The sequence below is a fragment of the Vicugna pacos genome, unplaced genomic scaffold, assembly GCF_048564905.1.
Source record: "Vicugna pacos unplaced genomic scaffold, VicPac4 scaffold_20, whole genome shotgun sequence".
NCBI lineage: Eukaryota > Metazoa > Chordata > Mammalia > Artiodactyla > Camelidae > Vicugna > Vicugna pacos.
Genome location: NW_027328741.1, coordinates 7,715,606 through 7,740,072, shown reverse-complemented (window position 1 = coordinate 7,740,072; position 24,467 = coordinate 7,715,606). Strand labels below are relative to the sequence as shown.

Below are 24,467 nucleotides of genomic sequence, written 5' to 3'. Positions count from 1 at the left end.
CCTCCCCTCTGGCTTTCAGCAACACTTCCTCATCCTACAGTTACGTGAACTGCCTTTTTCTCCTTTCAAGTTTCAAAATTCCCTGCACTCAAAGAATTTCGGAGAAACATTACATGAGTATTTTATGATTGTTCATTTCAGATTCCTCCTTCTCTCTGACAACAACACATCTGGCACTAATTTAAATACTCATGAAGCAAGACCAGCGACCTCACAGAAAGCAAGAGGGGAAGGATCCCCTTGATCTTTCAGTCAACATGGAGGGTTAAAATTGTCCAATTTAAAAATACAGCTGGGCAAATAAGAATAAGAGATACTAAAATATTTAAATCAAATACTTCTGGTTAACTGAGTCATATTGCCAAACATTTAAGTCATCCTCACTCCAAAAAAAAAACTTTATCAGGAATCTGGCCCTTAACAAGTCCTATAAAACAGAAGTCAAATAGGACTGGCTGCAGACTGATGGTAAGAGTCTATTTTTCTCAGAATGCTGGGCTTTTAATTCCAGAATGAAATCCAAGCATGTTACCCCAGCAGCTTATACCTTACACAGGAGATGGTGGACATCGATGGGACAGTTCTGTATTACTTTGTCAACAACATCTGAGATGGATTCCATAAAATCTGGGTTGGCAAACTGAATTTTATACAGATATAAAAGAAACATTACACATTTCTATCAACAACTTTTTAAAAAAGTAACTTTAACAAATACAGAATTCACTATGCCTTTAAAACTGTCACATTGGAATGAATGTGTCAAATTAATCCAAGTGACCGTACATGGAGTGATGGTGACATGTCCCCTCAAGAGATGAAATGTGTGGGTTTAGAGAGGGAGAATATCAAACACTAACAAAGACAGACCAGCACCGCGTTAGAATACACAGTGACTCACACATTTTATGAGATTTTAAAAAGCAAGTGCTCAGTGTATGTGACGTGTAATGAAAAATATTGTGAGTAGGTAATGAGCATGTGATGTATAGACACTAATGTCATGAAAAAGTTAGCCAGGATATAAGAAAAACCTAGTCAGTGACTCACACTGTAAATCTGAGCTAGAAGACTGGGAAGGGGGTAGGGTGGTGGCTTCTAAGTGAAACAATCAATACGGTAACAATCATGTTATTGAGTAAAAAATCTTACATTCAATTCCACAAGTGAAATAAGCTAAAGTATAAGTAATTCAGTTACAAAATTCTGCAATATGCTTTAAAAATCATGGAAAGTGTTGCTCAAGGGAAGAAGAAGTCACCATGCAGTTGTTCACTGGGCGTTGTTAGTTTATGTCTATTTTAACTGAAGAATATCACAAGCGAATGAGTGCCGTGCTATCAGGTACACTCAGACATACATTGTGTGCCATTTCCCTGAACAAACAGTCATAAACATCGAAGAACAGGCAGTGGTTTGTGTTTACCTATTAAATGTAAACTGAATGAGGCAGAAAATTATACCAAAATACAAATAAAATCCAATTTACTTAAACCTTAAAATATTGCCTCTTGTTACTGCTTTTGCAAAAGCAGTAATCATTCTTTGTGACTACTCATTAAACTGATAATATCTCTAATTCTTCTTTCCGAGGCTGTCTTCAGACAGAAGCTTTAACTTGCAGCAGGGAACACAGCAGGATCAGCTGTCCTGGGTTAAAAGTTGGAATGAAAACAGATCATCATGAGTGATGGGAAGGTTACATGTACGCTATCGTTCTCTTATACAGACGCAAATTCCAATCAGTCCTCGAGATAAACTAGTTTTCATATTAGTATAAGATGAATTTCAAATCCATTCTCTTCTATTGTTCTTAAAGCTTCTTCCTAACCGCTCTTGGTTTAATCAACCATTAACTGTTTAACAGATAGCCAGAGCAAAAGTGGAGCACGCTGAAACACCCAGTCAAATGGGTGGACCACGGAGAAGCCAGAGCAGCCACTGAGGCTGCAGCCTACACTCCCAAGATCCTCCCTGGAAGGTGGCCACCTCATTCGGGAGCCCCATGGGGAGACACTCTTGCACACATAAGGTGGCAGCATTGCTCCACACACGTCATTCTCTGCACACTCAGAAGCAAATGTCTTACCTCTGGGTGAGAGAAAATTTCAGGGCCTGGGAATCTTTCCTAGCCAACATCGATAATGAACTTCTGGCTGATGGCATTGTTCCCTGTGTACTGCGGATCCACGTCATACTTGGCAAACTCCTTGACTATATTGGGGCAAATGTGTCAGTAATTCTCCTGCAGACACACACACAGAAATGTCACCAGCCATTAGCCACCACCCAGTCTGCCCTCTGGCAAACACCCAGTATCTCCAGCACCACAAGCCCCCAACATCAGTCCTGCCCATGGCCACAGCTCCAAGGGACACATACTGGGCTCAGTGATGTCTAACAGCTATGCTTTGGCCACGTACTCTGCTTTCGTTCCTGCTCTGCTGTTAGTCCCAGCCTCACATGTTGCTGCCCACTATCTGAGATGATGTCTGATGGTGCCTACCAAGTCCCTCATCTCCATCTCCTCTCTTCTTACTCCTTGTATGCCCCCACGTGGCACCTGCCCAGGCACTCGCTGCCACCCACTGGGACCAGCAGACCCGCATCACAGCCCAACCCAGATCTGAAGGCAGCAGATCTGGCCCTGTGCTCACCAAGGCTGATTGGCAGGTGGTTAACCTGCTGTGCGCTCTGACACAGCACACTCAGTGGCTGCACAACAGAGAGTTAGTGGGTGCCTAGGCACTTGGGATGCACAAGTGAATAAAACACACACAGACCCCTTCCCATTGGCCCATACACTGGCTGAGAGTCAGAGTAACCAGTGATGGTGATAAATAAGTAAGTGGAACAGCACTTTTTAAGGTGCTGGGACCATGAACCAAAGAAAAGCCCGACTTTGGCAGGATGGAGCTGCCACACATTGGGGTATGAGAACCCGCTCAGTGCCAGCCCCAGCCTGTGTTGTACAAAGTGTTTCCTCAGCTGGTGTTGCCTGACTTGGGGTCTCTGGGTTGATCATCTGTCCTTAGAGCTAACCTCACAAGCACAGCAGTTGGCCCCTGGGTACTGGATTCTGAAAGTCAGCTTCCTGTGGGCCAGATGGGCTTTGTTCAATGCCTACACTGTGCCAGGCCCAAGCTGGTGCTCAGGAGGACCTCTGAAGGCATTTTCATGATACTAAGTTCAAAATTTCTTAGAATCCCTGAAACGAAACCTAATAACGTCCTCGGTATACTCTGCACAACTGTAAGACTGATGGGCCAGACATGCTACACACCCCTGTGCTCACTGATAACTGAGTGAGTGGGTCAGTCCATACAACTTCAAATCTACCAGGCTGAGGGCAGAAACTGTAAGTTGTCCTAAGACACCAGGTCAATGTCTCGTAGTATCTCAGAGGCATAACTGAAGGCAGGCAGTGCCTCCACAGAGTTGATGGTGTGCAGTGTGTCGGCCCCAAGACCTGGACCACCACTGCTCTCACCAACAGGACCCACGCATCCACAGGCCCCCTCCTGCCCACAGGGGCAACAAGACACGGGGTAACTCTGACTCACTCCCACAGACAGAAGTGGGGCAAGAACTAACTGACAGCAGGGTTGGGACAGGTGACCTGCAGGGAACACAAGGAGCTCTTCCACTTCCAAACTTCATGGCTGAGTGATACATTGTCACTGCCCAAATGGGCCAGCCCTGGTTCAGGGACAGAGATGGACCCCAGAGAGCCAGTGAGGAAGGTAAAGCCCACCACGAGGACTAAGAGAGCAGCCTCTGTCACAGTCAGCACACTTAGGGCCCCACTCACCTGCATGACCACCCTGATGATCAGGGGCCAGAGGCTCTGAGACACATTGGTAACAGGAGTGGGGTGGTGAGGGAACTTGGGTCAAATATCCAAATTTACTTCCTTGAAGAAAGGCAAGGAAAGGACTAGGGGAAGTTCTAGGAAACATTTTAATCTAAAAAAAGAAAGTCTTATGCTACTTCTCTAAACCTTCCCCCAGAGGGAAAGGATTGACTCCCATGGGCTGCCCAGGAACACACACCCAAGCTCTGAGGTGCCCCAGCCCTGGAAACTCTAGTCCTCAGCACACCCAGCCACCCAGCCACCCTACTCACAGGAGCCCTGACCCACACCAGTGCACCCTGTCCTAAAAATACCTCTACATCCACCAAGAGTGTCGTGAAAAATGTAGGACTCCCCCCAGACACTAGCTTTCCTTCAACCAGCCTGTTACTGGGTGCAAAGGTGGGAGGAAAGGGGGAGGCTAACCTCCCTTAAACTTCCCTGCAGCTCAGAAACTGTGTGTTCAAGGCCACATGTCAACTCCATGCTTAAATTCTTCTCCAAAAACAAAATCTTTGCTCTTTATATAATAATTATCCTTGTATTACTAAAAATATCTTCATTTTGACTAAAACAAAAACAAAAACAAAACAGTAATTTGTCCTGATTTTGCAACCTGAAAAGGAAGATGCTTTGAAAGGGATCTGTCAACTGCTACCTACAGAGTGACACAAAGACCAAACTGATGGATCAGTCAGGTGGACATTTTAAATAAGGACCAATGAACCATTTTCCTCTGAATCTTACTGATTTAATTTTAGAGCTTCCTGTAACTCCTCCAGCATGGTAACAGAGTCTAGAAAACATAGGAGGAATCTGTTCAATGATTCACCCTAGAACAGCATCACTCTGACTGGTAATTCTCAGGGTACAGAATCATACACAGCAAGAGATGGAAATGAGTTTGAATTCTGGCTGACTGCACAGGATTCCTCACAGTCACTGCTGCTGCTGTCTGCTCCTTACTTGGGAAATGAAGCCTGGAGGGAGAGGTGCAAAACACATTGACTAATTGAAGGTTCTGTCTAATCAGGCTCCAATTAAATGACATCGTACTACACAGGATGCTCAATACCAGTTATCAAGCTACTCTCATTTACAGCTGGAACCTCCACAAGCATCCATGTTCAGAGAAGAGGCTAAGCTTTCAGCCCCTTAAGTGGTAAACAGATGGAGACCCACCTTCATGGGGAGGGGAGGGAAGGCACAGTGGAGCAGGGGTGGCAGCCACGAGGGGTAGTGTGCAAACAACCGTTTCTCTCTCACACCCAAACTGGCCAATTTCCCAACTGTTTTTACCTTAATGGCCTTTGCAGACTCCAGTGGTTGCTCAGGAGGGATTCCCACCTCCCTCTCCCTTGGCAGCTGTTGAATGAAATACATAATATCTCTACCTGCAACAGGGATGTGTCTGATGCAGCTTCCTAGTACCTAACCTTCCACCTGGGGAGACAGAGAGGCAAAACACCATGTGAGTAACTCCAGGAGGGAAGCCCTCCCTGGACTCTAAGTTAGACTTCTGCCCCCACCTGCCCTGGCAATGCAAGCATTTATTGAATCCCCACTCTATGCAAAGCTCAGGACTAGGGGAGGGAGGATAAAATGACCACGCATGCAATTCCGTTAGGAGAACCTGTGATGCTCTTTAAGCAACCAAAGTGGCCTTTCCATTAGGAATGTGAAGAGAAAACCACAGAAGGTAGTTAATTTCTAAAATGCTGCTGTCTGTCCAAACATTGGGTCATATTATTTTGTTCCTCTAACTAAAAGGAAAAAGTTTTAACTATTAATTTTTAAACACTTTTATTGTGTTTTAGGCATTTTACAATGTTGTGTCAAATTCCAGTGTAGAGCACAACTTTTCTATTATACATGAACATATATATATTCACTGTCACTTTTTTTTTGCTGTTTAACTATTAATTTTTAAACCAACTACAAATTGGCTTGCATTTAAATGTCAATAACCTGGTTAGCATGTGGGATTTAGAGTGTGACAACCTGGACTCAGATCCTGGTTCCACATCTGTGGGAAGAGTAACCATGGCCATACCTGTTAACACATATATTTCAGCCTTGGCACCTTCACCCATCATATGGGGTGAGTGGCTGCACAGAAGAGACCCAGTAACAGGCAGCAGGTCAAGCACACAGCTTGGTGTAGGCATGCATTAAATACTAAGTAATTGACCTGCTCACTCTAGTAAGGGCTGCACTTGGTAGGAATGAACAGTCTGGCAAGTTCCCCTCAACCCTATGCTATGTGAGATCCATGCTGAGGGGAGTTTGGATCTGCTCACCCAGCTGCCCTCCCGGGCCAGTGACCAGGCTGCCAGCCATCACCAGCAGGGCAGGGCCAGGAGCTGCTGTGTGGCCCCAGGGCCTCACCAGCCCCCTGGGGTGCCACTCAATATGCAGGCCACAGGCTGGGAAGGTCCAGCTCATGCTGGTGGTAGCAGCCGTGCAGAGTGGACAATCCCCACCTGCACCAGGTACAGGAGGCACTCTGAGCTCCCTGATGGCACTGGCTGCTTGTCACACACTCATGGAGACAGGAGGCTGGAGCAAATCCTCATCCATCTGAAAGATGTATCAGTTCCACCAAGTACAAGCACAGACAGTTACCAGTGAAGTTGCAAGAAAAGGTGACTGAATTCCTCTTGTGTCTTCTGAGGTGCCCAACTTCTAGAAGTGAGAGAGTGTGTAGCATTTCTCAGGAGCCCAAGACAATTGTAGAATATTTAAGATCAATATAAAAGATATGTACACATAATTAAAATCAAAAACTTAAATTCATAAGAACAGTAGCTCTCACAAACAGAAACTATTCACAATTTCTATACTCAATATATTATTTATAACATTTTCTAAAATTAATTCAACCCATGTTGAGTAAGTATCAGCTTCATCACAGATTAAATAAAACAACCCCCCACAGCCAATGGTAGGAAAATAAGTAAATGAATTGTGCTATACCCACATGATGGGCTGTTAGGTAGTTACTAAATATTTTTCCACAGAGCATTTAACCATAAAGATACATCAGGGATAAATCAATATGCAAAATACAACTTCAGGAGCACATTGTACAATTAGAACACGAAATCAGATGGAGGGTATCCCAACAATGCTTAAAACGTGTATCGTGTGTCTAAGAAAAAGAGCTCAGTAGACTATACCAAAAAAGTGTGGCACAGTCCTATGGGCAGGTTTGTGGGTCACTCTATCTTCTTTTCTACATTTCTCCATTTTATCTAAATTTTGTACAGTAAATGCAATTTTTATAATTAGGGGGAAAAAACTGCACTAAGAAACAGAGAAAAATTTGAACAACAACTTTCTCTGTGGGCCTGCACATAGTGTGAAACTTGTTTCAGACGCACAGGGGAGGCCAGGAAGCAGGCCCACAGGCACAGGCCCTGACCTCGGTCTGCACTGACCTCTGAGGATGTGACCTCAGAGAAGAGCCAGGCAGGGACACACAGAAAGTGGCACCAAAACAGCTCACACCCCGAGACTGGCTGAAGGGGCTGCGAGCACAGAGCATGCTCTACAGGACTCCTGCCTCTCCTCATCCCAGGACAAAAGGACACTGGCAGGGTGCGAGGACACAGGGGAAGGATTTGGTTTTTTCCTCCAGACTGTAGATACGTCAGCCTCCCCCTGCAGTGATTTCTGAACTTTGAAGTATTAAAGCACCAGCATATTAGTACATCATCTCTGCAACGTCCTGAAATAAAACAGTGACAAATTTTTAACTGAAATAAGTGAATTGATTTTAAAAAATCCCAAGTTTGCATTTTTTAAATTTAAGTCTTAGTTGATTCGCAAAGTTATCTTAGTTTCCAGTGTATACCATAGTGATTCATTTATTGCATTTTTAAAAGGAGCTTAGCACATATACACACAAAACTATATTTGCACAAAAGATACTTGTAATACACAAAATAACAAACATCAGTATCAGAGGTTGCCTCCAAGAAGGGACCTGGAGAAGGAAAGGCACGTCTGACTTCCTGATGTAACCCCCTCCAGATAGCTTCAATTAATTAAAAAAAAAGTTTAAATTATTCATTTAACTAGTCCATTGTACCAAATATATATATACACATATATATGTGTGTATATATATATAGTCACTTGAAGCCTGAATTAGAAATCACTTCTGTAATATTTTGAAAATTAAAATGAAAAAGTGACATTGCAGAGCATCCTGCAAGTCAAGGTTAATAATCTGTCCTTCTTGGCTCTTAAATAATTTTTAAAAACCAAGAATCAAATCCTCTCCAGCCTGATCTTGTCACAGAACACAGAATCACCCTCCAAATGGTCATGCACCTCACCCACTGATATCCAGATGACAGTTCAGAATGAAAGCCAGGAAGACCCTCCTGACAAAGTGACACCAGGGTCAAGCAGAGCCCAGGGACATCAGACGACTGCTGACACCCGACCGCACAAATCTGCTACTGCAAATTTCCAACTGCCAGTGCCACAGACACTAGGCATCTCCCATTTTCTCACACACCTGGGTTAGAAAGCTCTTGTTACCTTTGCTAAGTACAGGTATGTCTTCAAAAGTGGTGCTTTAACAGAAGGGTTTTTTCTTTCACTGCTTCCTTCACCTCAAATCAGGTTAGGCCCACAGACAGAGCAGAATTCGGTGCCCTGCTGACCACTGGGATAGCGTGAGTGACCCCATCCCTGCTGTCAATGGTAATTCCTGTTAATGTGTGTTCACCAAATTGTCATCATGTCCAGTACACAGCTAAGGCCAGCAGTGCCTTCACAAATACCACGGAGACCATCAGCATGGGGACTTTCTCAAGTGTTCCACCAGCCTATCTTCAGGTTTGAGCAATAAGCCCTTTCTTTCTTACAGAGTCTGAATGACCTTTCCCTTCCCTACCTTCGATCTTCCTCCCAAATCCAAATTCCAAAGTGGACAACTAACATGTAAGTTTTGTGCACTTAATCTGGAGGAGTCAACTCAGTAAGAGAAATCAACGCTTTGCTAAGAAAAGCCAGAGAGAAAGGAATTTTATTGTAGAATCAGGAGGTTTTAATTTCTAATCCACTGGTTCCCAGTGTGGGTCCACAGATGGATTGCAATAAGACTACTTGTGGAGACTTTAGAAAGACAAAATACTGGGCCTGGCATCCAGAAATTCTCATCTGGCAGAACCAGGATGGTTGTTCTCAACCAGGGGCAATTTTGCCCCCAATGAGCACCTGGCAACATCTGGTGCCATTTCTCGCTATCACACTTGGGGGAGGTGAGACTGGTCGTGGTGCTTCCCCTGGTGGGTCAAGACCTGAGATGCTGTTAGACATCCCACAACACACAGCTCAGTACCCGCCCCTCCCACGAGGACTGCCCGATCCAAAATTCTGAGGCTGGAAACTCGTGGTCTGATATAAATTCTGAGAATGTGTATTTTGAAAACAAACTTTTGAGGAGACCTTGCTGCATAGAACACTCTGAGAACCACTGGGCCAATGTTTCCTAAAGTGTCTCCTATTCCATGGAACAAAAACAGCTTAGGAGTTGGGGAATATTTCTGGTTAAATTTGGAAGTTGTGGAATAAACAGAGTTTTCTAACGCAGGCATTTTCAAAGCCTTTAACACATCACTGTGTACTGAGAATCACCACATAGAGGACACAGCATGTGGAATCTTCCAAGTTAATCATCTATGCAACTCCTCTTTTTTCCCACAAGCGAATAGAATATGCAGGAAACATTTTGGAAAACAATTTTATCATTTAGTCCCTCAAATTTCAGTCAATTCCCTTATATAGAGTGGCAGATACATTACACCTAAAACCAACAAAACCCCCCATGAAGAACAAGCAGCTTCAGGGGAAGTTCTGCAAACTCACGGAACAACAGGAGATCAGATCCACAAGGGGCAAACCTTGAAAGGAATTTATTTTGTTTTGTTTTGTTTTGTTTTAACATATTCTATAGTATATTTTCTTTTTTATGATCAGAAGTAAAAGAAGCCAAAGAACCACACCTACATCTTGATCTTGTCTTCCTTAGGATACCTAGATTTTAGTGAATGTAAACAGACAAAAGCTGGACAAACTCTACACCAGCAGTAAAAACATAAATCACAGAACTTGCTCTGTACAGTGTTTGAGCTTGGACCAGAACGGGATGAGTTCATGTGCACTTGAGTGCGTGGGAAAGGAAACCACAACACACAATCTTTCAGAGGCCTCTAGAATCACAATTTCTTCCACATTAGACAACTAAGGTCACTTGGAAATCATGAAAGTCACTTGTCCTTACCTGAACTGCAATGTACAGTCCTGGTACATTAAATAATTTGAACATAATTTCTGCAAGATATTCTCTATTTTCTGGTGTATTCAGGGGAGGTTCTGTCTGTAAGGAAATATTCACTATATTTAGTGTTCACCAAAATTTCATGTAATTACATCAGAACCACAAAAAGTTAATCTAAAAGCATGTTCATTAAGATGCTGTACAACTCCTTAATTTGATAGACAGTACACCCAGAGTGATTCATTAAACTTATTTTGGCTGTAGGGTTTAAAAATCTTTGAGAAAGCAAACCCTCTCTAAACACTTCTGCTCTTACTAATCCACCCCAAAACAAGAACAAGCTACAGAAAAGGAAACTCCACCTCGGATAACAGAATGCCCAAACACCGTGAAACTGAAGAGACGTACAGTGAGCTGTCAAGGGCAATAACAACCCCACCGAGACCAGATGAGTGAGGACACGGAAAAAGAACACCAGTGACTTCAGATACCAGCTAATATCCAGTTCTCCAGAGAAAAGAAAAAACAGAGAGCCCTTGCTTGGAACCAGAGCAGTCTGAGCAGCACAGCTGCAGAAGCCTCATTCCACAGGCCCTCCCCTCAGAGCACAGGTGGCAAGGTGAGAAGTTACACCTCCACCATCTACTGTGAGAAAGACAAGCTTGGGACAGAAGCTACTTCACCCAGACGCTGCCTGCCACCCAGCCTAAACTCGCACACACAGCCAGTTCAGGAAGAGATCCCCTCACTCAAACATGAGGAAAGAACACAAAGAGACTAGCCAAATACCATATAAAAACACTTATAGAAAAGGAGAGGGGAGAGAGATAATAGGAAAAAACAAATGTCAGATAAAAAACATGTACCCAGAAAAATATAAAAATAAAGCAGATCAAAATCATGACATAGATATCTGAATTTTTTGAAATGTCTTTTTAAAATAATAACTATTATCTAATAGAAGGAAATTAACAGGAATACAGAAAGATAAAAGTCAATGAGCCTGCTTTTTGTCATTCAGCAATATGTTGAACATTTTTCCATGTTAATAAATATGGATTTACATCACATATTTAAGCTGGGGGAAAAAAGAGAGAAAATGAAAAAAAAAACAAAGAAAGGAAATAAAATCTAGGCCTTTTGACAAAAAATAAATAAATAAAATTCCACATTACCCTTTGTTATAAACTGAGCTTTGTTTCCCAAATCTCTTATGCTGAAGCTGCAACCCTCAGGTGACTGTGTTTGGAGATGAAGCCCCTAGAGGGGTAACCCAGGATCAGTGAGGTCACAGGACAGCACTAACATCTCTGCAGGAAAAGACAGAGGGATCAGGGAGCTCTCTCTCACTCACACACAGAGGAAGAGCCACATGAGGACCTGGTGAGAAGGCGGCCGTCTGCAAGCCAGGAAGAGAGATCTCACCATAAACCAACCATGATGGCACCTTGATCTCAGACCTAAAGCCCCCAGAGCTGTGAGAAAACAAATGTCTCTTGTTGAAGCCACTCAGCCTATGATGTTTTGTTAGGCTTATTGAGCAGAGCAACATACTCTTATAGCAGGAAAAGGGCAGCCTGTCTTGGCCATTGGCACAGCTGCATACAGGACACTGGGACACACGGGGCCACATTTACAGACTCTTCTGGCAGGAAAATATGACCCCAGAATTCTACATCTGGCCACACTGCCAATCAAGTCTGTTGCAAAAACAAAATACCTTTAAACATACAACTTGAGAGAATTTGGTTTCTATGAACCCTTCATGAATTAACCATCAGAAAATAAGCTTAAGCCAAGCAATAAGAATGCACAAAGTACAGTCAAAGACATAGGGTGAGCAAGTAGTCCATTTAAGATGTAGGGATAAATACATTTCTTTTCTGGGGGAATCTATAGCTATAGAACAGAATGTAACTATTATAAATTAAAACAACAGGAATAGTATCAAGTTGACAGGCACAGATGGAAAGGAGGAAAATATAAAGACACTGATGCCCTTGTGTCATGAAATCAAAAGATATTGTTTTCTTGGTTGAGCAGCAGAGACACCAGTAAACATAAAATCACAAACATAAATATCAGAGTAAGTTCACTAACATAAACAATCAAAAGTAGGTGATAGAAGAAAGGAGGAGGAGGTAAAAAATGTGGACATGTACTAACTTGGTCACTAAGCGCAGTAGGAAGGATTCATTCCTAAACAAATACAGGTAAATATCTTATGCAAAAGTACAGTTATGTTAAAATATGTTTTACCAATTATCAGAACTAATATGCACCCAATATAAACCAAAGAGAAAGCCAAGCCTGAGTTTTAAAATATCCATACATAAATAAAACACACCAAAGCCAGAAAGCACAGCACCAGAAAAGCAGCTGGGACCACACATGCCTGCCACACAGCCCAGGCCATGCCAGCACAGGCAACGGGAGTGCTCCAACACCAATCAGCCCAGCTACACCCCACCTTCGATTTTACCAAGTTTGGAAAGTGATTTCCTCTCTCCATGCATAATTAGCACTGAGTTCACAGGAGTCTAAACAAAGTGCTCATCGCAGCACCTGGCATGGGGAACGTACTCAGTGAAAGTGCATTATTATCACTAAAATCATCAACATGTACCAGTGAGAAACTCACCTACTGAAGAGAAAGTCTCTTAACTAAGACTATTAGACAAAATCAAATTCCATCGTCAAGCCAAGGGACATGTAAAACAAGGTGCCTCAGAGAGGTGCACAGTTGTCACAGCTTCCAAGATCAGAAACAACATAACTGCACATAACTAGGAACTGATTACACAGATTAGGTCAAATCCATAAAATGTAACACATTTGCAGCAATTAAAATGGATGAGCATTGTGTCTGCTGATATGAAACAATATCTACTATAAATTTGCTACATGAAAAGAGGCTCTCCATACATACACATTCTTAAATATACTTCTGTATCTACAACATTTTTTTAAAAACAAGGTGTATGAGGGAGAGAAATGAAGAGCTGTTTATGGGAACAAAATTTCGATCTTGCAAGATGGAAAATTTCTAGAGGTCTGTTACACCATAATGTCAATGTAGGTAACATTACCAAATGATACATTTAAAACTGTGTTAAGTGGGTAAATTTCATATATTTCAAATTATAATTTCTAAAATTTTTAAAGTAAAAATCAAAATGTACCATAGTATGTCTATTTTGTTACCATTTTATGAAACATGTTTATGTATAATCCAAGTGCCTGCACATAATTATTACTGGTTAAGCACCAGTAAAGTTGGTTTCCTCCAGGAAGGGGATCTGGAAGGCAACACAGAAGTGGGAAGGAGACACTCTTGCACTGGAAATCGTTCTGCAACTTTTGAATTCTGTGCTGTGTGTATGCTAACTTTTCAAGCAAATAATCAAATCTGGATATCAACTAGCTGGGGGCTTTAGTTTATACTCCTATCTGATACAAAGCTCAAACATCATGCCCCAAGTAAGTTTTAATTACTCTAATTAGAATCAATACATCCCCTGAATGGGAGAGAGAAAGCAATCTTAAGACATAGACAAGAAATAATAAAGTCATCAAAAGCAGATTGTAAGTGATCTAAAAGTCATTCAATAACACATTACTTATTTTATTGTGCCTGCCTCAAGGGGCTGAGATCAAATTATTTAATACCTTAATGTTCCCAGTACACATTTAGCACCGTGTTAGTGATTACTATTTCAGATTGAATTTTTTTTTACTTTTCTTTCATTTAAAGCACATGAAGAATAGCTGTGGGTTCCAATATTTAGGTTACAATATATCTCCTCATGGCACCTCCTATCAACCTGAAAAACAGCCCTAATAACTACCTACCTCACAATTGTCTGTGGGATTAAATAAGTGAGTCAATTCATGCAAATACTTGGTGGGGAGAGGGCTGGGCCCTTAGCAAGGGCTGAATATATCAACAATCAACTGTAATATCAACAATATATCTCAGACCAGAAGAAATTGAATGTATTAACTCCAGAGACCTAGAGTCTTCTCTTACCTTGAAGAGGAATCCAAACACCTTAATAAGTTAATTTTATAAACATAACATTTAAACTGATTAGAGGGGGGAATAGGATGAAGAGAGGAAGGCTAGAAAGGTATGTAAAGTGGGAGCATAGTTATGCAATGTTTCCTTCCTGACTGGTTTAAAAAAAAAAGTGAGCCTTTAGAAGACATTCCAACAAGAAGTAGATTAACCCTGGCTCTGGATTCTTCCTGGGTTTAATTTCAGTGTCAGGTGATGTTCCAAATAAATCCCAGATGAATGAAAAATATACATAAACATCAAAGGAAAGTAGGTCTACTTACATAAAAATTTACAATTATAGATGTTCAAAATTATAACCTACAAAAAATCAAGTGAGAAAAAAGTATCTGCTTATGACAAAAACTTCTTATCTGTTATATGAAAGAGTTCACACCATAAACAGATTATGGCCATACATATAACAGAATATTATTCAGCCCTAATAAAGGAAGGAAATTCTGACACAAGCTACAATGTGGCTGAACCCTGAAGACCTTATACCAAGTGAAATAAACCAGTCATGAAAGGACTAATACTGGGTGATTCCACTTATATGAGGACACAGAATAGTTACAGTCATAGAGACAGAGGGGGGATGGTGGGGGCTAGGGCTGGGGGAGGGGGGAAGAGAGTTATTCTTTAATGGGGGCAGAGTTTCAATTTGGAAGATGAAGAAGTTCCTGAGATGGATGGTGGTGATGGTTACACAACAATGTCAATGTACTCAACTCACCAAACTGTACATTCAGAAATGGTTAAAATGGTAAATTTTATGTTATGTGCATTTTATCACAAAAGAAAAATTTAAATAAAAAAAGTTCAAAGAAATCATAGCAACAATAAAAGCAATAAAACACTGATATGTACAAAACCCAGGACATGAATAGGCAATTCACAAAGGAGAAAATACAATTAATAAATACATGAAAAAATGTTTAAGATCAAAGTTTCTCAAACTGCAAATTAGAAAGTCAAGTAATCAAAAATGATGTTAATCAATCCTAAGAGTTCAAATAATGTGGCTTCTTGTACATTGAAGATTTCAGTGTGAAATATTATACCAGAGATTCAAAATTATTAACACATCTGGACCTCCAAATTATATACATATATATATAATTTTTATATTCTTAATATAAAAATGCTCTAAATATAGAAAAAAATGTGCAAAGATTACTTTATGTTATGTCTTAGAAAACCAAGAAACTGGAAACAAAAGTAAACATCTAAAAATTGTGGGGCTACTAAACAGATAGGAAACAACCATTGGATACATGATTGTATGACCATTAAAATGAGGATTATGAAAACCGTGCAAGAAAATGGGCGAAAGGGATGGAGGACACAATATTGAATGCAAAATCATATAAAAACATGAGTGAAAAGATTATGTAGAGCTATACTAAATGTTAATATTTATGATAATGGGATAGGAGTGTGAAAAGTCCCACAAGAATCTTCCAAATTTTCTAAATCGCACTTATAGTTCTATTATAAGAAAAAAAAAATTCTTTACAGGAGTTGTGAAACCCTGAGTTACAGCCTGTGAGTGAAGGCCACGGAAACTCCCAATACAACTTCCTGGCTTATTTCTCCACAGGCGGAGAAGATAACAGAAGAAAGACTTCAGCCCAGGGCAGAAGCCGCAGCACATGCTGGTGTGGCTTTTCCCTAGCCTGTTGGCTCTGTAACTTGGAAAACACTTTCCATATCCAACCACAGTTGTGAAGACAGCTGAATTCTTGTTCTGTCACTGTCTTCATACCTGTAGTCACATCATTATGGCAGTCACTGCAGTTTCCCTACCCAGTATCTATTCTGCCTTCTGCCTTAATGACAGACCACTGATCAATCACAGGCCCAGAAAACAGCATTTCCCAGACTTCCTGGTGGAAACGGATGGCTAAGTAAATTCTAGCCAATAAGAAGCAAAAGTTGTTGGAAGTGTCTTCTGGGAAAGCTCCTTACAAGTTTGAAGGTAGACTCATGTAGTAGGCCCACTTCTGCTCTTAACCCCTTCTTTCCTGGAATATGGAGGTGATGACTGGAGCTGCAGCAGCTAACTTGTTATCTAAGGCAATCTTAGAATGGAAGCTGTATGCTAAATATACTACAGCACACAGATCCCTAGTGACACCAGGAAACTGACATACCAGCACTGCCCTCCCTACTACAAATGTCTTTAAGAAAAATAAAACCTTAAACTTGCTTAAATCACTGATTTTTACACTTTAGTACTTGCTGCGAAAGAATTCACCATCTTTGAAGAATTCACATTAAAACCCATTAACAGAATGTTTACAATAAAATTAGGTTCTCCTGGTTCCTGAATCAAATTCAGCATTATTAAAGGCACATACTTCTGGGTTCTCAGAACCATAATCATAAATCTATGTTTTCCTCAATCCTCATTTTCTCCTATGTTTACCACCAGTAATTGCTCCTTTAGAGGACTAAATTAAATAAAACCTTCCAAAAACCATTATTTATATATAACAAAATCTATATTGGAAATATCAAGTTTTTCATATTTTTTAAAAAACTGAAGAACATGATTAAAACTTCACATGAATGCAAGTTACATAAGCATTTTTATTCATAATGATGGTAAAATATCATCAAGTATTAATTCAAAAATGAATAATTAGTCAATACTATAAAAATCAATCCATATTTCTGGATAAAGAAAGCAAGCTGAACACATGCATCTAATATTGCTCCAGTCCCAAACTTCTCCATAACTGTAGTAAAGAAACATTTTTAAAAACATAAATCCTCAAGGAAGGGCAAGTAGGAGAAGAGATGACAATATTCTGAAAATATGAAGAACATGGGCCAGCAGTAACAGCCTCAGCAGTGCCAAGGAAGTCCAACTCGTCACCAGCCAGTGCTAGTGTACAGGACAGAGCAGGTCTGAGCCACCCTCATGAACCAGGAAGGGAGTTACTGTGATAAGCCAGGACAAACCACATGTCATGGTAAATTGTGTGTGTCAGCTTGACTGGGCTAAGGGATACCCAGAGAGCTGGTAAACCATTCTTTCTGGGGTGTGTCTGAGAGGGTGTCTCTGGAAGAGTTTAGCATGCAGTAGACTGAGTAAGGAGACCTGCCCTTGCCAATGTGGGTGGGCAGCACACAGGCTACTGAGGACTTGATGGGAACAAAAGGATAAAGGAAAGGTGATCCTCCATCCCTGAGCTGGGACACCCATCTTTCCTGCTCTCGGGTGGATGGCAGAGCTCCTGGTTCCCAGCATCCTTGGGCAGCAATGCTGCTTGCTCTTCCGCCCCTGATTCATATTCAAAAAGTTTGCAAATCTCCTCTACAGCTATAATTCAATTTCTCCTCCAGAGCACTGCAGTTCTTTAAAATATATGATTCTGTTTTGAACTCTGGGCAATTCAGTATTAGAGAAAAGAGCGTGGTTCCCATTCGCTATCTGCTTAGTCCACGTGACCAACATGAGTTGAGTCTCTGAAACTTCTTGAAAAACATGAGCTGTACTGAGCTCATTCCCACCATGGATGTGCAGACGTCTGTCATGGCAGTCAGAAGGGACAATTTCATAAGCTACTGAGGGAACTTTAATTTAAAACTTTTAGACTCTTTCACACCAAGAAGCCATTAGCTGATGTAGGAGTTCAGTAAAAGTCTTCAATGAATTTCTGGACATGGCCACAAATCCCTGTACCTGCTTCACTCCCCTTTAATTATCCCATTAACTCATGACAAATGACATAAGCCTGAGAGACACCTACCCTTGTCATAACTTCCTCTGTCACATTATGCAGCAAACCCAACTGGTAACTTCAAAGTAGAACAATATTTTCTTATGTTTAATGTAATAAAATTGATTATTTTTGAACATTCACTTCAGATACTCATTTTTGGCAAAGACTTAAGCTTTTCCATATTCATACCAAACACCTCCAATTCCTTCCCAGCAATTGGTTTTATTGTATTGCAGTGTATATGCCAGCTAGAGCAGAAAAATTCCTGGTAGGAAAAATTTCCTGTGGGCTGTGTCCTGGTGGTTGCATTTGCTCCATGGGCCTAAGACTCAGACTCCCTCTGAGTAGAGTGGGATGGGGCATGCAGAGAGAGACAGCTGGGCCCCAGGACCAAGCCTGGAGTCCTACCCACAGCTAGTTATGTGATGTACGAGAGAAGGGAACATGCCAAGCATGGCAGGTGGGAGTCTGTAATTTTTTGGGCTGTAAAGACAAAGCCACTCAGACATATTCTCAGTTTCCTGGCTCCATGTATTTTACATAAACCATCATAGATACACAGGAGAGAAAATACACAGTGGCCTGTAAAACACAGTACATGGACATGGCAATACCTAGTTGTGAAGATACAGCCAGGAAAAAGCTTAGAGCACTTTCAAGGACTTGATTTAATAGACACAAAATATATAGATTCCACTAACTACCATAACAGCCTTGTTATTAACATATTTAAAGCCAGATAATTCTAAAGAATATTCCATATTTAACATTAGAAAGAATTATATAATTGAATCAGGGACCATTTGACAATGCACTAGCATGGAAAAATCCAAAGCTAAATTATGTATGTTTTAATGTGCAGCTTACGTTACATGCAATTGCTATCCTTAAAGTAAGTGTTTTATACGTGTAACTAATTTTAACTTAAAAAGAACATAGAACAATGAAAACAGACTCCACAACCAAGAGACACTTCTCTTCATTTCTCTGTATTGTTTCATTTCATCTGAAAAAGTTCAATTACATCTAGATTATCAGGGCCCATAACTCAACTCAGTGTTAGTGTGAGATTTAACCTTGGCAAAATAGCACCTTGATTCAGCTCCCTCTGCTGTAAGAAGCAAAGGTCAGAGCCATCCAGTTATTTCAGTAGGACACCTAACTACACAGGTGGTTTCCTACCCAAACCCATTCCTCCCTCCTCGTTCCTTGCTGCTGGAGGCTGGTTTAGGTACTTACCTCCTGGGGCCAGGTGATGAGATGTGGTCCACTCACCAGCAACAGGAGAGAATCTTGACTCATCAAAATGAACTGAAGTAATTTCATTCCCCTCTAGGGCCCACACTGGGCATGGAGAGACAAGGCAAATCTGCTAGGAAGGTTTCTGAGGAAGGGAGCCTTAATTCTAAAACTCTGAAAGTAAATACACCAAGAGTCAGTACAGGAACTCGGGCAGCCACTCTGGGGTCTGAGGGGAACCAGCACAAGAGGCCAAACAGGTGAATTAGGCTGGGTTCTCACCTCCACCTCTGAGCTGCTCAAGTAACCAGCCCTGAGTGGCCTGACTCTGTCATCCTGTTTTGTGGGATAATTAGCCCTCTTCAGTTTTGGACATTTTTGTTGAGCCTTCTGTTATTTGCCCAAAAAGCACTCCAACCCATACAAAGAGCTTTAGTGGGAATTAAAAACTCCCCAGGGAAGAATATCCTGGGTTTAAAATCTAAGCAACCCAGAATCCACAGGGCCCTTCTCTCAGTCCCAGTTACTCACCATCAAAAATTGATGGCCCTCAGGTTCAGCTCAGGGAAAATTAAAAATCACTTGTTCCATGAAACTCTCCATTATATCCCAGTCTTCAATTATTCCATGTCTTATTGGCCACTAAAGCAAGAGAAATCAAACTATGTCAAGCTTCAGTTCATGTCAGTAAGAGCAACAGTTTTAAAAGCACTGGCCCAGAAGAGACTGAGTTATTAGAGAAAACAGGTCTTTTGCACTGGGTGAATGTTAATTTATGTAAAGAAATAACAGGCACTTTACCAGAAATATTAAGTTATATTATCGTTTATATTCTACTTCACATTTCTAAGTACAAAGTGTCATTTTAACAGTGGAGTAACAGATGGAAAATTACAGCTAATCCTCCATACCATTCCATTTGGAGTTTGGAGGTTTTTAGAACAAATACATAGTTAAACAATTTTAGTGCTTCTTTTTAATTAATCAATCTATAGCTCTTCTACATCTGACAGGTCAGTGAGTCAATCTGCAATTTTCCACAGAAGCAGGTCTTGCTCTCACATGAAGCCCAGCATTCCCAGAGTCAATCCTGCATTCCGGGGTTTCATAAATTCACTTGATTCCCCAGATGAAAAATGCCTTGTTCAACTAACACAACACTGTAAATCAACTATACTTCAATTTTGAAAAATACCCCATTCAAAACCAACAACAACAAAACCTCTTTCCCAACACAAGAATAAAATACACAGCTCACATGTACAATTGCTATGAAATCTACCATTTTACATGATTCATCCTACTGCTCTGTTCTTGGTGATACACTTACTGAAGCAAATCCCAGTGGGGAGTTTACCTTTATGGCATATGTGGGTTTATCTATGGCTTCATCCCCTATGAAAAACTCCAGGTCATAAACTCCCCTCAGCACCCTCCTTTGGGCTTGGTCAACAGCCTTTGCTGACTCTCTGATGGCAATACCTTAGGGAGAACAGCACAAATATTTCTGTCAGCATCCATACTCATTTCAAGGATCAAGGAAGTATAATATAACCCCTGTGTATGTACAAGTAAATTTTCAATGTCAGGGTCTTATTTGGAGATGAATGTGTTCACAGAAAAGACGCTATCACAGAGCACATAAAGTAATACAAAAACCTTTCTTATGTTCTGGTATTATTTTCAGTGTGGCACAGAGGAACTTAGCTGGTCTGCTTTTAATATTGACAAAAGATGAATTACTAAATTTTTCAGTTTCATCTGAAAAAACATCCCTCATGATAGTGAAATGAAAAGCACATATCAATAGGTTCCAAATTTTAGAATACAATGTAGAAGGACACAAAATTAAAAATATAATATGAAAGAAGAAAGTAAACTGATAAATGCTCATACACTCTCATTTTAATAAAACTGTGTCACACAGATTTAAAATATATTTTTATTCTTCTTACAAAATCACTAAAAGAAAAACCTAAAAGGTTGCTGACTAATATCTGGCAAGAAAAATTCAATAATCAAACAACTGTATTATGTAAAAATATTAATGGCTTTATGATATATTATTTTAATAACAGTTTAACCACTATATTTAGGAATATACTTATAGTTAATAATCATATGAAACTTCAAAGTAGAATTTAACATCTAATGAAATGTGGAAAGCTTCATAAAGATTCAATTTTCAAATTAAATTCCTAAAACCTGGTCACACTTTGCTTTCCCATAAACTCATCTTCATCAAATTTATTCCAAAACAAATGAATAAACATATACAACTATTTTTAAAAGTAGATTATTTGTAGTTCCCAATTTATTAGAACTGAAGTATAGCAACAAAGCTAAGGGAGTGAATTTTAATCCTTGTCCTCAGAAAGGCATCTTGAAATAATAGGTTGAAAAGGTAGAAAAAAAAAAGAGGTACAGGACAGAAATCACTTTGCTCACCTCCTCTTCTGACTCCAATTTTCTGCCGCACTTAGTCCAGAAGCTTTCAACTTACAGAAGGTGGCACAAATCCAAAGGGCAGGATTTCTGCAGGACTAAGGCAGCAGGCGTGATGTGGACGTGCTGGGGGCGGAGCCCAGAGAAAGCATCCAGGGCAGAAGCAGCAGGAATATCAGGACCACGAGGACGAGAGTGGGACTGGGGAGGTCTGGAGGGCCAGAACGGACTGGGGCAACTGCAGACACAAACACACCCGTCCCCGAACACAGGCCCCGCCAGGGACGGCGCACTGACGGGCATCGCGCAGCCACCTGTGCACACGCAGCACGTCAGAGGGCCCTGACGGGACGGCCCGCAGCCGACCCCAGACGCCCGCGCGGCAGCGGCGCTGCTGCCGGGCCGGCGGGAGCCCCTGCAGCCGTCTCCTCTCGCCCTGCGCCCGGTCTGCCCTGGGTGGAGGCAGCGGCGGGAGGGAGCAGGGGCGAGCGGCCGCCGGCTCCGGGACTGACCGGCCGCACCGCCCTGAGCCTCGACTCGCCCTCGCCCCCAACCCCGGGCGGGGTAGCGGCCTCCGCAGGAGCCGCGGCAGTGAGAGCCCGCCTTTGCGATGAGGTCCAAGCCCCACAGTCTGCGGACCTAGGACCGCGAGGGCTTCAAGAAGCGGACTGCGTCCCTGTGCTTCCGGAGCAAGCAGGAGGATGAGGTGCTGCTGGTGGGCAGCCGTTGGTCCCAGACCAATGGACTGACCCAGGAGGAGGACTGGAGCCCCAGGAGGAGCCTGCCGGTGCTGCCGTGAGGGAGGCTTACCAAGAGGCTGGAGTCAAAGGAAAGTCAGGCAGACTCCTGGGCATATTTGAGAACCAAGACAGAAAGCACAGGACATATGTCTACGTCCTTACTGTCACTGAAATATTAGAAGACTGGGAAGATTCTGTTAATACAGGAAGGAAGACAGAGTGGTTCAAAGTAAAGGATGCCTTCAAAGTTCTCCAGTGTCATAAGCCTGTACATGCAGAGTATCTGGAAAAATTAAAGCTGGGTTGCTTGCCAACCAGTGGAAATTCCACAGTCCCTTCCCTTCCAGATAGTAACACCTTGTTTGTAGCTGCTGCACAGCGAACCTCTGGGCTGCCATCTAGCATAACATAGACAGGGTTGGAAGGACCTCTTTCACCATGTGCAATCTCGTGGGCAGAGGCTTCTTTATTTTCCTTGGCAAATATCTTAATGACGCTTACAAACTGAATTTGTCATGCAGGATTTTTTTTTTAACAATCTGCATGTTTTTTAGGCGCTTTCAAATCTTCTTAAAAAAATAGTGTAAAATATCTTAATAAGCCAAAGCCATGTGGAATTTTTTTTAGATGCCTTAAATATGCTCTCCCACCCAGCCCACCCACCTTGTTATTTTGGTTGACATTTTCACTTTTTCCCCAGTATTTTTTATCCATTTGATGTCAGTCTGTGGTTTTTTCAGATCAGCTTACTTGTGGGTATATTATCCCCGTCAATTGTTTTCTCTTTCACAATATTAACATATTCAATGAATCCATTTGTCAACTCATTTATCTCAATTTTCACAACTGGTACTATGTCACTAGCTACCTGATATGGCCAATTCCCCTGTAACTCAATAGTCCTTTAATACAGAGTTTAAATCTATAGAGCTGATGATTTTTAGACCATTACTGTAAGCAAAATGCATGTAGAAGATATCTTATCATGGAACCTGTATTCATGGAATTGAATTAGAGTGCTCAGTTGCCAATTCCCTTTATTCATAATCTCTCTTTACACAGAACACACAAGAACCATATTTCCCTCAATGTAAATTGCTGCTTTTAAATATATATTTTCAGTTTGAATTTAGTGACATCTCTTCAGTTAAACTTGCTGGTTACCAGTAAACACCTTAAATACCAGTCAGTGGTGATGGCATCACAATTGAGTAAAATGACCTTCTTGTTCAGCTGTTACAGACCTAGATTGTTAGGGTGCCTCAGAATGTCTCATCTCTTGTAGGTGGTCAGCAGATAGGTACTATTTATCATGTAACTAACTACTGGAACACTGGAATGTACCTGAATAAGAATTATTTTGTCTTATTTTTATATTCACATAAATCCAAGTATCCCATCTAAAACACATATATTCCTAGTCTGAAATGCCTGTACTTCCTCAACCAAGTCAGAGATGAGATGGGGCAAGTAAAAGATGGTTCTCTATGTAGATATTAGCTTTTTGTAAAGATCATAACTGTTGAGTATAAAGTAGGAATAAGCGTAGTTAGACATTTGTTCTACAAATTGTTAACCTTTAAAAATATAATTGCTGTGAGAAAATAGTGCTGTTATAAGGAAAATCAGTGCCACCATTTTGAAACTGAGCTCTTGTGCCATAAAAGCAGCTGAGCTAAGTACGTGTATTACTTCACAAATTAATGCTGTCAAAGGAATGAGTAAGACAGAAACACTTTAAACCAGTGACACTTCATTCTAAATTATGTAGTGTGATCAGACATGATCTTCCAGAATTTTTATATTTTTCTTTGTACAGAGGTTGTGTTCTGGGTTTTTTTTTAAGAAAAGGAAATATTCAAAAATCCCACAGATTAACATGTGTTGTCAATCTTCAGTGGACCAAGTTTTTTCCTCAGTAATCTCTGAAGTTTCTTTAAATTATATACTGAACACAGCAGAGAAATTGCATTGTTTTTGTACATAACACTGTCCACATGGAATGTCACAAGTACTGGGGGGGCTGGGTATCTTGTACATTGATATTCTCAGAGGTAATAATGCATGAATTTCTTTTATAAGCTCTTGGACTATGTATTTGTTG

General features: G+C 41.1%; 2 pseudogenes; one reads left to right on the top strand and one right to left on the bottom strand.

Moving 5' to 3' along the window:
- Positions 1-541: 541 nt before the first annotated feature.
- LOC140693648 (actin-related protein 3B-like) lies at positions 542-20,958 on the bottom strand (annotated as a pseudogene).
- A 1,275-nt stretch (positions 20,959-22,233) lies between these two features.
- LOC140693647 (diphosphoinositol polyphosphate phosphohydrolase 2 pseudogene) lies at positions 22,234-22,871 on the top strand (annotated as a pseudogene).
- Positions 22,872-24,467: the final 1,596 nt, after the last annotated feature.